Source organism: Nomascus leucogenys, chromosome 9 (genome assembly GCF_006542625.1).
Source record: "Nomascus leucogenys isolate Asia chromosome 9, Asia_NLE_v1, whole genome shotgun sequence".
NCBI classification, from domain to species: domain Eukaryota; kingdom Metazoa; phylum Chordata; class Mammalia; order Primates; family Hylobatidae; genus Nomascus; species Nomascus leucogenys.
In genome coordinates, this window is record NC_044389.1 from 16,922,951 (window position 1) to 16,937,389 (window position 14,439).

Consider the following 14,439-nt stretch of genomic DNA (forward strand, 5'->3'; position numbering starts at 1 on the left):
AACCAGCCACAGAGGCTGTACGTGTTTCTCAGATTTCAAGTAGTTCTAATTCTGAGGAGTAAGATGACGCCTAGACTAGTTGTATTGGTAAGTTCAGAATCACTCTACGTTTATCATCCACACACCTGTACTTGCAGAAGGAGAGTTCAAAGCTAAAAATTCTAGAGAACAGAAAATAATGAATGTTATGAAGAGGCAGGAAAGTACCATGTTTTCTGCCACTATGTAAAGAATGGCTTAATTAATGACAAATTATCTTTAATTAATCATCTATTTCCTGTATTACAGATTTCAGTTCTGTTTAAGTCTTCATGATATAGTGACTGAGGTTACTGCAAGAAGGTTGCATATGCTCAACTCCTTTCTTGCAGTAAAGTGATGAAAAGAGACTTGAGTCAGTCACTGAGAATTTTTAAATGTTGATAAAATGGTTATTTGCATGTGATATTGAAATGCAGCAGTTTAACCATAAACTGAATATTCAAAACAAGGAGGCAATTGATCTGAGAACTCAGCAACATGCATTGGTTATTTTCAGATTTCTACAATGTAATAGGGAAAATGTGTGACTGGTGTTAAAGACAGAGTGATGAGGCCTCTGAGCGTACAAATAATTGAAACGAGCAAGAGTCTTGTATCAAAAAATAGATGGAAATTTGACAGGTAAACACTAATGAAAATCTGGTTTATATGAAGATAATGTATTTGAGTTCTGCTGGTTTGGCAAATGAGAAAGGTTAAATGGGGATACTTTTAGTTTTAGGCCATATGATCCAGATAACGATCATTTTAAAAATCACAATGATCAACATTCCATAAACAAAAGGCAGCACTAGATCACTAGGTATATTAAAAAATGTAGAATTAGTTCAACTCAATATCACTACCTAAAAGGTAATCAAATAAAGTTAGAACTAATTTTTTACATTTAAATGAATATGTTGCGAGCTAAGAGTGATAGAAAATTGCATAAGAAATAATTTTAAAACTATAAAATTGAATGAATTGTGTAATATTTTAAAGAGGGAGTGGCTTAAGCTGAAATTTAAGTGAGAAGGAGTGAGCTTCATTTTATTAGCAAATATTTTAAAAAGGCTATTACCTGTGCTCAAGAAAATTAGTGATACCAAATGTTCAGTATCCCTAAGCATGTTTTTAGGTGAGAAGTTAATCTTTCAAAAACACTAATGATACTGATTTGCTTGTTAGCTTGCAGGAAGAAGATGAATAATATTCTTTTATCATTGTATTCCTAAGGGCTCATCCTTTTCATTGAGGAAATTAATTACCAGCACTCGTAATATCCTGATAAAAAACCCATTCTCTTCTTGAATTTCTCCTTTTCTTTTTTTTTTTTTGTAATAAAATGCAATGGTATTCTTCCAAATTGGGAAGTTGAAATGGGATGGTCGTATGTTGAAATCAAATTCAAAAATGAGGTGCCAGTAAACCTATAGATGTCTGATGTCACAAAAATATCATGTTGGAAAGTAGAAATCTAAAGACAAAAGCATAGGTTTTATATGATGCCTTGTCCAATAATAGTAATAATGCTGGCATATGACACTTTCAACAGCACTGTTACCCCTCTTGAGAAAATCTAGGAGAAACAATTTTCTGAACATTTTCATTTCCTGAAACTATAATAAAAGTTGAAAAGAAAAGATCCTGTATTTCTAATACTAGTAAGAAGTTTAGACAGAGCAGAGTAATATGTTGATAGGTCACAGAAATTGACTCAAAAGTAGAAAGAAACTTTCTGAATATATTAGAACATTTTAAAAGTGAAGTTTATTCAGGTGTAATTCATATGCATTAAAATTTATCTTTTAAAAAATATGCAGTTCAATTAGCTTTGACCAATGTTTACCACAATCAAGATACAGAACATTTCTATTATCCCAAACATTGTATTATCCAATAAATACCCTGTTCTACCCTCCCTATGGACAATTGATCTGTTTTCTGTTTGTAGAGTTTCCTACCAATTAGATTTTTCCAGAAGATCATATAAATGAAAGCACACTGCATGAAGCTTTTTATGTTTTTTTCTTAGCATAATGCTTTTGAGACCCATCTGTGTTGTAACATGTATTAATAGGTTTATATCTCATTGCTGATTAGTATTCCTTTGTGTGGATATGCCAAAATTTGTTTATTTACACACCCATGGACAAAAATTGGGGTTATTATGAGTACAGTTGCTGTGAAGAAGTGCTTACAGATCTTTGTCTAGACACATAGTTGTATTTCTCTTTGGTAAATATGTAAGAGTGGAATTGTTTTGGTAAATATCTAGGAGTGAAATTTGTGTGTTTTTTTCAGTTTGGGATTATTATGAAAGATGTTGCTCTGAAAATTTGCTTAAATATTTTTGACTGGACATATATTTTTATTTCTATTTAGTAAATATTTAGGATTGGAAATATCTAGATAAGTAAAAGTTTTAATTTATAAGAAACTGTTAAAAGATTTGCAAACTGTAGTTGTTCTGTGTTCCCGACAGCACTTTTTTTGTTTTTGTTATTCTAGTAATTGTTCAGCATTTACTACTACACATTTCCCCAATTTAGCTTTGTCCTAAGAATTGTGATAGGTTGTATTTTCATATTTATTCAGTTCAAAACATTTTCTGATTTCCCTTGTGATTTTTTTGATGAATAAGTTACAAATTTGTTGTTTAATTTCCAAATATGATACCCAAAGAACATACTTTGTATAATTTCAAATCTTTTAAATTTATTGATGTTTGCTTTATGGTTCAGAATATGGTCTATATTGGTGTTTGATCAACATGTACCTCAAAGAATGTGTGTTCTGCTGTTATTAGGTAGAGTGTTCAACAAATGTCATTTATGTCCAGTTGGTAATGGTGGTATATATCTTTAACTTTACTGCCTTTTCCCCCATCTTATATCAATTATTCAGAAAAGAGTGTGCCCTACAACCATAATTGTGGATTTGTCTATTTCTCCTTTCAGTTTTTATTTTATGTCTTCAAGTTAACAGTTACATACACATTTAGGGTAGTTATATCTGTTTGATGGATTAATGTTTTTATCAGTATGTAATATGCCTGATTGCCATTGGTAGTATGTTTTGCTCTGAAATCTACTTTGTTGGATATTAAAACAGGAATTCCATCTTTCTTGTATTTGGTATTAGCATTGCATAGCTTTTTTGATCCATTTAACCTTTCTATATATTTATATTAAAATGAATTCCAACAGGAGATGTGTGTATATATATATAATATATAAATATATATTATATAAATATATAATATTAAATATGTAAATATATAATATATAATATATAATATAAAAATATAAAATATATATAATATAGAATATATAAATATATATAATATATAATATATAATATATAAATATATAATATATAATATATAATATATAATATATAATATAGAATATATAATATATAAATATATAATATATAATATATAATATATAAATATATAATATATAATATATAAATATATATAATATATAATAAATAAATATATGATATACATGAATATATATATATATTTTTGAGATGGAGTTTAGCTCTGTCGCCAGGCTGGAGTTCAGTGGCACCATCTCAGCTCACTGCAACCTCTGCCTCCCAGGTTCAAGCAATTCTCCTGCCTCAGCCTCCCAAGTAGCTGGGATTACAGGCACGTGCCACCACGCCCAGCTAATTTTTGTATTTTTAGTAGAGACGGGATTTCACCTTGTTGACCAGGATGGTCTCAATCCTGTGATCTGCCCACCTTGGCCTCCCAAAGTGCTGGGATTACAGGTGTGAACCACTGCGCCAGGCCTATATTTTTTAATCCACTATGACAATATCTGTCTTTCAACTGAATGTAAATGCATCTAATGTAATTATTAAAATGTTTGAGTTTAAATCTCTTATCTTCCTGGTTGGTTTCCATTTGTCCCATCTCTCTCTCTCTTTTTTTTGGTCTCTTCAAGAGAACAATTTGAAATAATTTAATAGTTTTTTTATTATTCAATTTTGTCTCCACTATTTATGTTTTACATCATTTTTTTGTAATTGCTCTAAGATTTACTCTCTACATCTTTAACTTATCACAGTCTACAATCAAATAATAATACTCTACTTCACATACATTCTAGGAATCTTACAACAGTCTTTTGCTACTCCTTTTCTCCATATTGTAAACTCCTCAATACATTGTTACTAGTTTTGATTTAAAAAGTCAATTATTACTTAATGTTTTCAAAACTAAGAAAAATAAACTTCTTTTATACTTACCTACATTTTTATATTATCAAATGTCCTCAATTCCTTTGTGGAAATCCACATTTCCAATTGATACCATATTCCTTCATTTAACCATTTATTGTAGTTTTAATTTGCTACCAACAAAGTCTCTCGGTTTTTTAAATATAAAAATGTCTTTTGTTTTGTTTCGGTGCTCAGTTTTGAAATATTTTTATTTCGCTGAGTACAAAATTCCATGTTGATAGAAATAGAGGGAGAATCATGTAGGATAAGATGACTAGAGAAGCCTGCCAGTAATCAACACTGTGGAGAAATAGAAAGGGTGAACAAAGATAACAGGATTTGTCAATTAAAACATCATTCATGCTCCACAGGACATTGGCTCTGTATTCTTCAGAATTAAGGAGAAAATATAGATAGTAGCTGTAGCTTATTTTTGCAAGAAGATTGGTATTAAAATTAGGAGGCAGAATAATAGACAGGATAGGACAGGACAGGACAGGACAGGACAGGATAGAATTTAAACATGCACACACAAAACAAGGACTAGTTGATAGAGAAAGTTTCAGAATCAAGTAGAGAGAATTGAATTTTGCAGTATTAGTTTTCTTTTGCTGTGTAACAAATTCTCACACATGTAGCAAGTAAAAAAATCATTGCCCATTTATTAGCGCACCTTTCTATAGGTCAGAGGTCTGCAATAATGTGGTGGCGCTCCTTGCTCAGAGTATCACAAAGCTGAAATCAAGATTTCAGCTGGACTGACTTCTTATCTTCAGAGTCTAGGGCACAAACAGCCTCCAAGCCCATTCCTGTTCTTGGCTGAATTCAATTCTTTCCGGGTGATGTCCTCATTTCCTCGTTGGTTGTTAGCCAGGGCCTGGTCCAAGTTCCAAGAGGCCACTGCACTTCTGGCCATGTGTCCTCCTCCATCTTTAAGCAAGCAATGGTGCTTTAAATCTCTGAAATGCTCTTTTGCAACTATCTGGAGGAACCTCTCTGCTTTTAAAGTAGTTATGTGATGAGGTCAGGCCCACAAGGATGATCTTAATGTCAATTGATTAAAACCTAAGACTTTTAATTATATCAGCAAAACCCCATCACAGAGATACCTAGATTAGTGTTTGATTGAATAACTGAGAGAAAATGTGTGTACACCAGGGACCAGGAATCTTGGGATTTCAGAGGACGGTGTATTAGAACTCTGCCTACTACACAGTACAAAAGGACCTGACCTAGTTAAAAATAGAGAAAGGGAGAAAGGTATTTCTTTCTCTACTTTATATGAGATAAGATATGTGATATTTTATTGCATAAAGGATAATGAAATATTAGGGATACTTTATGAAGAAAAGGAGGAAAGTTGATAAATTTAAACCACATGGAAAAATTAGCTGAATATTAGAAAGACGGGTAAAGTTGATACTTTGAGGACTATACAATAGAGTAGGTAATCAACATAAGTTAGCATAGGAGTCCAGACTTCTCTGAAGACCTTTTGGAACCCGGCAAGGATGTAGCTATGAAGAAATTAGAGATTTACAATAGAGAACATTCAAGCAATTAAGGGATCCTTAGCTGTTAGAGAAGTTATAGTGAATGGCTGAATATGTAGTTTAGAGTGATAAGTTGGTCAAGAGAAGACAGAAAGGCTCTGAAGTACAGGAAATTGTAGTGTTAAAAATAGGAAATATTATAAATCATAATGAAGAGAAAATAGTAAGTTCAGATATTAGAAAGTAATACATGATAAAAAGCTAGAATGCTGATCTTGAATTTAGATCTAGAATCAAAACATTAAAAATACATTTCTTTTCATCAGATGATACAAGTTGATTGTAATGACAAAACGTGACTATATGATGATGTGTGGCTAGAGATAAGGAACATTATAATATAATAATGGACATAATACCTAATATAATAATGTACATGACTGAGGAATTCTGAAGCCAGATGTATTAGTCAGGGTTCTCCGGAGGGACAGAACTAATATATCTCCTATTATATATAAATAGGAGGAGCTGAGGAGCAAGGACAGCCAGTCTGAGTTCCAAAACTGAAGAACTTAGAGTCCGATGTTTGAAGGCAGGAAACATCCAGCATGGGAGAAATATGTAGCCTTGTTTTTCTGCCTGCTTTATATTCTAGCTGCACTGGCAGCTGCTTAGATGGTGCCCACCCAGATTAAGGGTGGGTCTGCCTTTCCCAGCCCACTGACTCAAATGTTAATCTCTTTTGGAAACACCCTTACAGACACACCCAGGATCAATACATTGCATCCTTCAATCCAATCAGGTTGACATTCAGTATTAACCATCACACTAGGATAATAGCTTTTATTTTTTTGTATTTTTTAATGTGGTTTTGTTTTATTCTTTATCCTCCTTATATATGCACATGCAAAGCTAGAAGAGTCAAGTAGTTTTTACTTATAACAAAATAGAGAATTCATTGTGCCCTCTCTCTCTAATTTGCCAGTCTATAGAGGCAACTATTTTTAACTTTTTGGCTGATTTTTTTTAGCATTTACGTCCATACTTCAAATATCAGAATTATATTGTTATGTCTTGACTTTTTGTTCAGTTCTTAGGTATTCTCTACTTATTTTCTCCTATAAAGAAATGAGGTTTAGCACCTTTTTACTCTCATACACTCAGCTCTTACCACAAATGTTTACCTCTTTTCTTTTTCTCTCTGCATCTCTCTCTTTCTCTTTTTCTCTCTCTCTTTCACATACACACACACACACACACACTCTCACACTCAATCTTCCCCATGTTATCAGTATAGTTATGTTTGATTACATCGTGTTGTGTATGTAAATGCTATTCTAAGATATTTTGCATACTAAAACTATTTCTCCTTTCTTAATCAATTTTTTCACCCTCTGGAGTTAAAAATTACCTGAATTTTGCATGCTTTTTTATCATGTACTTAACACTAAGTCAAATCTAAGTTCTTCACCAATTGTCTAAATCTCGTTTTAAAATGCAACATTTAATGGATAAAATATATCTTTTGAAGACATCTCTTCTGAGGACTTCTAACCTGCCCCATTCTGGACTGATTTTCCTTTATGCCTGCTATACATCTATCTTTGTGGAATTTTCATGTTGCCGTGACCCAAAAGATGCTCTTTACTTTTTCCTATATTTTCTGTATTCCATGCTTCCATCTTTGTTGGTACTAACCTTATTTTAATGAAGCTCATTTAGGGTAGTTTCTTGATAAAATTACCTAGTAGATTATTTTACAAACATTGAACATCTCTACCATAGTACTGATTTATGATTTGGCTGAGTATCAAACCCTAGGTTTTAAATAATTTTCCCTTAAAATCTTGTAGACAATGCTTCATTGTCTGTAGCTTCCAGTGTTGTTCATAAACAGCTTGAAGCCTTTCTAACTCCTGAGACTTTTCATGTGATTCATTTTTGTTCCCTCCCTGGAAGTCATAAAATCTTATCTTTGCCCTCAGGGTTCTATAGTTTCATGTTGATGTACCTTGATATGGGTCCATTTTGCTGAGTCTGTTTTGCTGAGCACAGAGTGGGGCTTTTACTCTCACAACCCAAGTCCTTCAATTGTAAGAAATATTCTCAGTTATTTAGTTGATAGTTTTCTCTCTTCAGTTTTTATTATTCTCTCTCTTTCTGGCACTTCTGTTACTTGGATATTATACTTCCTTTAGTTTTTCTTTCATTTTCTTATATTTTTTTCACTTAATTTTCCTTTCTTCTTTTTTAATTTTATATTTCTGTGCTTTGAAGGAGAGTTTCTCAACTTTATATTTGGATATTGCAATAGAATTTTTTAAAATTTTGCTGAATCCTTTTTTAATAAAAATGTCTTATTTCTCTAAGCATATCAATAAAATTCTTTTTTCATGCACAGTCCCAATTTCCAAAATTTCTTATTTTTTCTCTGTATATTTTGATCCTTTTCTTTTTAACTTGGAAGTTCACAGATGGCTGGTGATCCTTGGGTGTCTGCTAATATTTAAAAGTAGGGCATTTAAAAGTTGCCTTGGAATATTGAGCCCCCAAATGAAGCTTGTAACTGTAATCTTCACTATAGGTTATGTCACTGTTTTAAAAAAAAAAGTGTATATATGTTTTTTCTCTTGGCAAAGTAGATTCTCCATATAATGATCTTTCAGTAGCCTAGAGGTTATAATCTTGGCTGCTGTCATTCTGGAAGATATGTTGGGGAGAGAGCTAGGGGATCAATATTCAGTATTATAAATGTTAATTTAATTATCCTATGTTCAACAGAATACCCTACCTTCAAATGTCTCCCAGATTAGAAACCTTCTATCTTGCCCACCTCCAGTCTTTTTTTGGTACAAAATAAAATAAATCCTTTGGAGGTATGCAATGATTGAGAAGACCTGAGGTTCTAATTGTTTCTTTGTTCTTTTTTAAATTGCTTTTTTACTCATAGATTTTATTGAGGAATAACAGGCATGCAATAAATCCCTTCTATTGAAAGTATACAACCCAACAAATTTTGATAGTATATTTGCTCGTGACCACACAACCACAATCAATATACAGAATATATCCATCACCCGCAAAATATTCCTGACATCCCTTGCAGTCAATTCTTACTTTAGTCCTTACCCCAGGCAACTACTATAGACAATTTTGCAATCTATATAAATGTAATACAGCTTGTAATCTTTTGTGTCTTGCTTCTCTCAGAATAATGATTTCGAGACTTATCCATGTTGTGTTTATAATGATTTGCTTCTTTTATTACTGAGTATTATTCCATGGCATAAATGTACGTCCTTTATTTTATTCATTTAACTATAAATGGACTCTTGCGGTGTTTCTAATTTTTGACCATTTTGAATGAAGCTGTTGTGGACATTTGTGTATAGATATTTATGTGGACATATGCTTTTGTTTCCATTCCATAAATACTAGATGTGTAAGATTACATTTCTAAGAAACTATCAGTTTTTCAAAGTGATTGGACCATTTTATAGGTACTCCACATCCTTGTCAACACTTGTTATTATCCATGCTTATAATTTTAGCCATCCTACTGGGTGTATGGTTTTAACTGTTGCTTAAAGTTTCCAACTACTCATCCTTGTTTTAATCCACCTTGCCCTCATTTCCATCAGAAAACTGGCACTACAAATTTTTAATTTTTTAATGGTATTCTGTAGTATAGATAAGGTTGTTTCTTGGATTTTTGCCATGAGTTAAGAGTTCAGTCTTTCCCAGATTGCTAAATCAGTTACTATCTGTTCATATGCTTTCTGTCTTCCAAAGTACAGTTGTGATGGTATCTGCTTTACTTATCTTTGTCCTATATGTGTTCACATTCAAAAATCCCCTTATTTTTATCTTAGTGGGATTCTTGATGGGAATATAAGAAACAGGTTGTATTTAATTCATCATCTTCATCCCCCTGGTGTTTAACAGGTATATTTAACATTTAAAATTGTTGTCAGAGCACAGACAAGGTTAGAGGTAAAACAATTAATTAGATGTTAAGATAAATACTATGCAAATAATTAAAGAAATGATGATGTAATGCAAATAATGAGAGAAATGATGGTGTAAGATACATAAGTGTATATTCAAAAAGGTATATATATTAAAAGGGAGTCCTTTTTAAAAATTATTATTATGTTGGCATGATAGTTTGACAGGGCCTTGAGGAAAAATAAGGGGTTAATATGTCCTGTTTTTCAGAGATCTGGGGGAAGTAGTAGGAGAATAAATTTATTGGAGAGAGATATAGAAAATATAAGGTACCTCACTAAAGTAGGAGAAGGACTACACTTACATTGAGGCATTTGATTTTGTTTTAAACATTGAGTGCGTTGTTGAAATAACAGCTCCTCAAGGTGTCATATTTGACATGAAATATACATTCAGATATTTTTGGGGATCTCGTTCAAAGTTTTGATGGAATAGAAAAATAAGATTTAAATAATTTGGATGATCTTGTTCACCATTCTGTGCTTTCAATGTATTATTTTGAATGAGTGACATCAAAGATATACATTTTGTTATCACATTATTCTTTGATGTGTCACATTATTTGTCAGTGTATTGCCACACTGGAATTTAAGTGTTATAGGAACCATGTGTTCTTCTACAATAGAATTATTAATGAAAAAATTCAATTACTTTAACATACGGTTCAGTAGGAATATTAAGGAAAAAATTCAATTACTTTAACCTACTGTTCAATTAAAGGAAGAGCTATATTCCATCGCTAAAGGAAAATAACAAATAATACATTTTTTCTACAACATAATCTCCTCTAAAGCGTTTTGAAACATAATTCTGAACTATCATTTATCTGGAGAAGTATAACCAGAATGAAGATATCCTAGAAAAAAATGTAATAGAGAAAAGTTTAAAAGAATCAGGATTGTTGAACCTTGAATAAATATTTAGGATGAGTGTAGTAAATCTATTAGATTACTTTACTCCAAAGGTTCTTATGTGAAAGCTGAGATAGATATATTCAGTGTACATACAGATAATAAATAATCTTTTTATAGGATGTAATATTCTGAATTGGGAGGGATGCTGATTATTGGAGCTCTTTCTAACTCTCGAAGAGCTTACTGGTTAAGCTCATAGCATTATAGTCACATTCAGAACAAAGTATCTAGTCTGCAAGCTTAATCATACAGCATAAATGCTGGCCTTTGAAAGTTCAGTTAAGCTACCTGTGTTCGAGAATGGCTATTTGAAGAAAAGTATCAATAAATCGAGGAAGCAGAAATGTAAAATATATGTTACAATTTTCTGATAGTTAAACTTGCTAGCTGTCAATGTTTAGTCTTTCATATATTTTTAAATATCTATGATTAGAAATTAAGCTAAACAAGCCTAAATTACTCATTATATTTTACATTTGATATGTGGAAAAACCCATCACAGTTTTGAAGTAAAATTATATAGAAAGGGTTAAATTCTAAGCTATTTATGTACAAGGTTAATTCATACCAGGTATTTACTGATGTAAAGCTAGGATGATATAGCTTAATCTTACATTCAGTTAAACCATATCACAAACTAGAAAGATTAAAGTGCATTGGGTAGCCACTTCTTATAATGGTCTCCAAAGAAACTACTATAGATAAACCAAGCTAAGATTTTAAAATATGCACTTGATAAACAACCTAGCATTCACTTTTATCTGCTTTATCAAAGTGGCTGTTTTAAAAAGGGGGAAAAAAACCCTAGTTTCTTTTTTTAACAAACGTCCAAATGCAACTGAAGAAGTTGGTAGGAACATTTTAAAGTTAGTTTTTTAACCTTTTACAGAAAGTTCCAAGTTGCAAGATGCAGCCAATATACCCAACTAAGGATTTTTAACTACTGTTAAATAATACAGTTTTTGCTTCTGTGTTTTTAATGGCTTTAAATTTATTTTCCAGTGTTTAGGCAATAAATCTATAATTTAAATGATAATTATATTTCTGTAAAACTAGATAGCAAAAATAATCAAGAGTGGTGAGACATACAATAAATCAAGCCATCAAATTGACATGGCATAATGTGAAGAGTTGCGTGAGACAAAGCAATATCTTCTTTGGGAGAAATTTTGAATGGAGCAGTTAAGACATGCGGTCTTACCTAGACAATAGGTCAAATAAACTAGCTACCGTCTGCCTTGTTTGTAAAAATAATGACATACATCACCAGTAGACCAGCAGTAAGAGTTTCCTGTTTTCCTTTCAAACTGTTGACTGTTAAAAACACACCTGTAATATAGCTTGCTATTTCTGCATTCACTTGTTGTCCATTGAACTTAATACATTAAAATTTCCCAGTTATGAATAAAGATGAAACACTCTAACATTTTATTTCAGAAAATAATTCAGGGATTGATACATATATTTCATTGTTGGTTCTGCCCTTAGTCTATGCAGCTATCAGATTTATGTTGCTTCCATAATGGAGACCATTCTGCAACCCGAAGATCATTTACTTAATAAAATTCACATTGCTACTCACCAAATACTATAACTAGATAAGCATGCACTAAGCCACCCAGCACCCAGATGAATTAAATTTATATTGCACTGTTTGTAAAAATTAAATCACAGGTTTTTAGTGATCTATGAAATTCTACATTTGAGAGCATTTCTGAAATGCTATACCAAGGCTTGAAATATTTACGTACTAAAGAATCTATTTCAACCCCAGAACAAAATGATTAACATGTTACATGGAAATAAAGAGGTAGCAATGGAACTTTATAATACAGACAGTGCCTGAAAATTTATTCTTTTTTAGACCAAATTAAATGGTGAGCACCTATATAATTTTTTTTTTCTTGATTCACTGTAAGGCAAAAAAAACTAACTCAATTTAAAGCTACTTGTTTATAGCAAGTAGCATATCTATTAAAGTGCTATGCTGAGTTTCATACAGACCCATTATCTGTATCCTGTAACATGACAACTCAGTATAAACATACCTTCAAAACGCAGTCCAAGTGTACAAAGATTATTCACCTGATCACGGCTGAAGTAGAGGTGGTTATGTAATGATTTGGCTGCAAAAGTAGCCAAAGGCATTTTTAAGAACACAACTAGTCAAATGCTCCTGTAAACTTTTAGAAGGACAAGAATGTTGAAATTATTAATTAAAATGAAAATGTCAAGCTTTGTGTTTATATAAATGTTTGAAATGATTTTATTGTCTTAATGGTTTATGCATCTGTAATGAATTGACTTTCATTTTGTTTAAAATGTTTTTGTTTTATTGAACCAATGTTCAGGGATTTTTTTTTTTTAGCTGATGAAACATATAATCTTTTTGGGAATTAATTTTGAGAAATACCCTATGTGTTAGCCAGTTTTATGATCTCGAAGAAATCATTTCACCTTAGGATTTGAGGGAAGCTTACTTTTCCCATCCACTAACTGAGGAGATTGGACAGATGATTTCTAAGTCTTTCCAAATATTACATAAGCTTGGATTCGCAAAGTGCATATAATATTTAATTTAAAAAGGTAGTGTTTGTTAGGAAAAACTACAAACTGAATGATGATTGAGTTTCATTTTATCAAGGACTATTCAAGGAGGCAGAAACATCGAGAAGAGTGGAATGGAGGAGATGCTGATTAAAAAAGAAAGACATTACCTCATCACTTTTTCAAAACTGAAACCCTTCACCACCAAAAATATCATGAAGACTGAAATTAAAAATCTAAACATAAACTGAAACAATAGCATAGCAAAAGAAGATAATATGCTTTCTATTTCAGAAAAAAATGATTATTTAAAGAAAAATCAATATACTCTCTAGAATAGATGTATAAATAATTTACCATTCTAAATATAATGGATTATAGTCTCTAGAGTGTTTGTAAATACAGCTGTCACTCATAAATGAACATAAGCTGCAGAAAATTGAAACTTAAAAAACTAAAAAAGGAACTAATGTGTTTTAAATCATGTGAAATCATGAAATTAAGAAATTTTAAAGATGTAGTACATTATATGCTAGAGCATAGTACTCCTTAGTCAAATAGTCAAATATTCTAAGCCCACTGCATAACAGGGTAGTATCTGTAATAGAGGATTGAGAGAGAGAGAGAGGGAAAACTTCTTAAGATCAAGGAGTATCCAGTGATGGATGGCATGCCTGTGATCCCATGGATGGAAAAGAGACATTTGAAATGCCAGTGTTAGAAAAGATGGTACGTGTTTTAAGAAATGCTTTTAAGTGTGGCAATTTTAGCAAAGAAAAAAATTGAGTTATTATTGTAGGATCTACACATAGTAGGATGAGAATTATTATTATTTTATCATAAAATATTTAACTTTTTCATTATAGTTTTCAAATAGACTTTGAGAAAATTGTTTTTTCCTGTGTTTGGGTAGTTAGCCTTCTCCATAAAAATAATTATAGCTTTAACAAGTTCGTTGGACTAAACACACAAAAACACTGCAAAATCTGCACAAAAATAGTCTAAGTCAAATTTCTCTTAGAAATAAATTGGTTGTTTCCATGTGGAGAATTCCAGAGAGTGTGCAGCATATGGTGAACAGATTCTATAATTTGGATTGAAAGACCTTCAGTGCAATACATATTAAAAGATCATAGAATTATAATATGTACAATTTCATCAGAGTCCTTAATTTAGGTTGATTCTCACCCTCTATACCTCTCTCTCCTCCTCCTACTGAT

General features: G+C 31.7%; 1 long non-coding RNA gene across 1 annotated transcript in view; it reads right to left on the reverse strand.

Annotated features, from left to right (window-relative positions):
• Positions 1-4,337: 4,337 nt before the first annotated feature.
• Positions 4,338-14,439, reverse strand: part of LOC105738772 — a 58,099-nt gene continuing 47,997 nt past the window's right edge. The window contains exon 3 of the long non-coding RNA XR_001114625.2: positions 4,338-4,557. This is a non-coding gene — a long non-coding RNA (uncharacterized LOC105738772). The remainder of the gene's footprint in view (positions 4,558-14,439) is intronic.